Source organism: Schistocerca piceifrons, unplaced genomic scaffold, assembly GCF_021461385.2.
Source record: "Schistocerca piceifrons isolate TAMUIC-IGC-003096 unplaced genomic scaffold, iqSchPice1.1 HiC_scaffold_1412, whole genome shotgun sequence".
Taxonomy (NCBI): domain Eukaryota; kingdom Metazoa; phylum Arthropoda; class Insecta; order Orthoptera; family Acrididae; genus Schistocerca; species Schistocerca piceifrons.
In genome coordinates this window covers 7,501-10,000 of record NW_025727250.1, presented here as the reverse complement: position 1 = coordinate 10,000, position 2,500 = coordinate 7,501, and the positions used below count along the sequence as shown (strand labels likewise).

At 57.8% G+C, this 2,500-nt stretch overlaps 1 non-coding gene across 1 annotated transcript in view; it reads left to right on the top strand.

Annotated features, from left to right (window-relative positions):
• Positions 1–1,826: 1,826 nt before the first annotated feature.
• The window catches only part of LOC124733836, a 1,909-nt gene continuing 1,235 nt past the window's right edge, over positions 1,827–2,500 (top strand). Inside the window, exon 1 of the ribosomal RNA XR_007009164.1 lies at positions 1,827–2,500. This exon is cut by the window's right edge and continues 1,235 nt beyond it. This is a non-coding gene — a ribosomal RNA (small subunit ribosomal RNA).

Below are 2,500 nucleotides of genomic sequence, written 5' to 3'. Positions count from 1 at the left end.
CCATGTTGTCGCCTTAACGTAACCCACGTTGTCGCCTAAACCTGCTCTGTAATTGTTATACGACTCGTTCAATTACTGTAGTGTTGCCCACCCGCAACCCTCGCAATATAGTTCGCTACTCGCACTGCCCGCACCCCTGTGTATCGCTTCATGTTAAACACCTTGCAAGTCTTGCTCACTTTCCACATGCTCCTGCTGTACACTGTAATGTGGATGGCAGCAGGACGTACATGCCGCCCCTCCCCACGTCCCCACCTTGCCCCCTGCCTTCGCAAGCTGGTTGGTGAGAAGTTTGCATGTTCAATGCCCTTCGCATGCGACGTACTCAGGCTACGTTGTGGTGCGGCCTGTGTCAACTGTCCGCTGATGTCGTACGCGTGAACCACAATCTGTACTGCACATTCGTCCTTATGTACTGAATGATACATCGTGGCACATGTGTGACCGCACAACGACTGCGCCCAAAAACGGCGGACCATACAGTGCAAATATTGTGCACGCAGCTACGTGTCGTCTCCCTATGAGAGCTGGATTGCAGTGTGGTACGCCATAGAGACGTGTGGGAGGAACGGACGCCGTGGATGGCGATCAGCATGAGCTGTCTGTTGATGTATTCGGACCTAGTCGTCTCTCCTCACACACCGTGATGGCATGGTGCACCGCGTTCCATATCTGCGACATGCTACAGAGGCCGGTTGACAGTCGTTCGAGCAATGGACATCGCATACGTACGGGGGCCACCTTCCACGTATTGTCTAGGCGTGCACATTTTGTTGCGTGTATGTGGGCAGACGTAGTGTGGCGTGACACCTGACACAGGCATGCAATAATCGTTGAAGTTGCAAATGGCGATGGACGCCTGCGTTTTCTGGTGAAGTTACGCAAATGAACAAATGGTAACCTGTTGTGGTGCGGTTGTTCTCGCTAGGGGTGAATCGGTGATGGCGACGATAGGTTGAGGTACTAACCGGTTGTTCCAGCGATACCCACCATGCCGACGAAACTGAACGGCATCTGGGTGTGAAGCGATACGCGGCGGTGGCTGGGTGGGACCGTCCCCGGCCGGTGAGGGGGCGCCTCCCGGCGTGCTGGCCGCGCGGTGCGTGGGCGCACGCGCTACAGCCGGCTGGTGGGGGCGGCCAGTGGCAGGCGCGCCGGCCGACGGACGCGGCAGGCGTCGCAGCTGCGCGCCGGCGCACCCTGCGCGCGGCGCCGTGCGGCCAAAGTAGGTCCTCGCGGGCCCGGTGCGAAGCGCGGTGGACATCTTCAGTGTGCTGGTCCGATTGAGGACTGTGTGCGTTGAGGATGCGCCGCCGCCCGGCGCTCGGCGCCGCGACGCCGTCTGCTGCTCGGTCGCCCCAGCGGTTCTCGCTGGTGGTTTGTATCGCAGCTGTGCGGATGTGTTGGCGCGTGCGCTGTGCTGGGAGAGTTCGCTTCGGCACCCAAGTGGGGCTTTTGTCCTTCTGTGGCGCTGGCGTTGGAGCTGCCGGTCACCGTAGGTGGCGCGTGTTGTCTCCCGCCGGCAATGCCACGACAGCACGCTCCCGGGCCTCTGTCGGCAGCGGCAAGCTCAGTTGGGAGCACGGGTGGTCGCACCGAAAGCGTCTACTCGCCTAACTCCGGGCGATTGCGCCTCTCTCGAACCCGACCAAGTACTTGGGACGGCGCTGCGCGCCGCCGGGACCTGAGAGGGTTTCGAGGTGTATTGTGCAGGGGAGCTCAGCCTCCTCCTGTTTGCAGAATGATTGAGCGGACGCTTGCGTGTTCGCGCGGGCCCCCGGGACACACTCCCGGGCGGCCGGCTGCTCAGCTCTAGTTGACGCAGCTCCCTGGTTGATCCTGCCAGTAGTCATATGCTTGTCTCAAAGATTAAGCCATGCATGTCTCAGTACAAGCCGCATTAAGGTGAAACCGCGAATGGCTCATTAAATCAGTTATGGTTCCTTAGATCGTACCCACGTTACTTGGATAACTGTGGTAATTCTAGAGCTAATACATGCAAACAGAGTCCCGACCAGAGATGGAAGGGACGCTTTTATTAGATCAAAACCAATCGGTCGGCTCGTCCGGTCCGTTTGCCTTGGTGACTCTGAATAACTTTGGGCTGATCGCACGGTCCTCGTACCGGCGACGCATCTTTCAAATGTCTGCCTTATCAACTGTCGATGGTAGGTTCTGCGCCTACCATGGTTGTAACGGGTAACGGGGAATCAGGGTTCGATTCCGGAGAGGGAGCCTGAGAAACGGCTACCACATCCAAGGAAGGCAGCAGGCGCGCAAATTACCCACTCCCGGCACGGGGAGGTAGTGACGAAAAATAACGATACGGGACTCATCCGAGGCCCCGTAATCGGAATGAGTACACTTTAAATCCTTTAACGAGTATCTATTGGAGGGCAAGTCTGGTGCCAGCAGCCGCGGTAATTCCAGCTCCAATAGCGTATATTAAAGTTGTTGCGGTTAAAAAGCTCGTAGTTGGATTTGTGTCCCACGCTGTTGG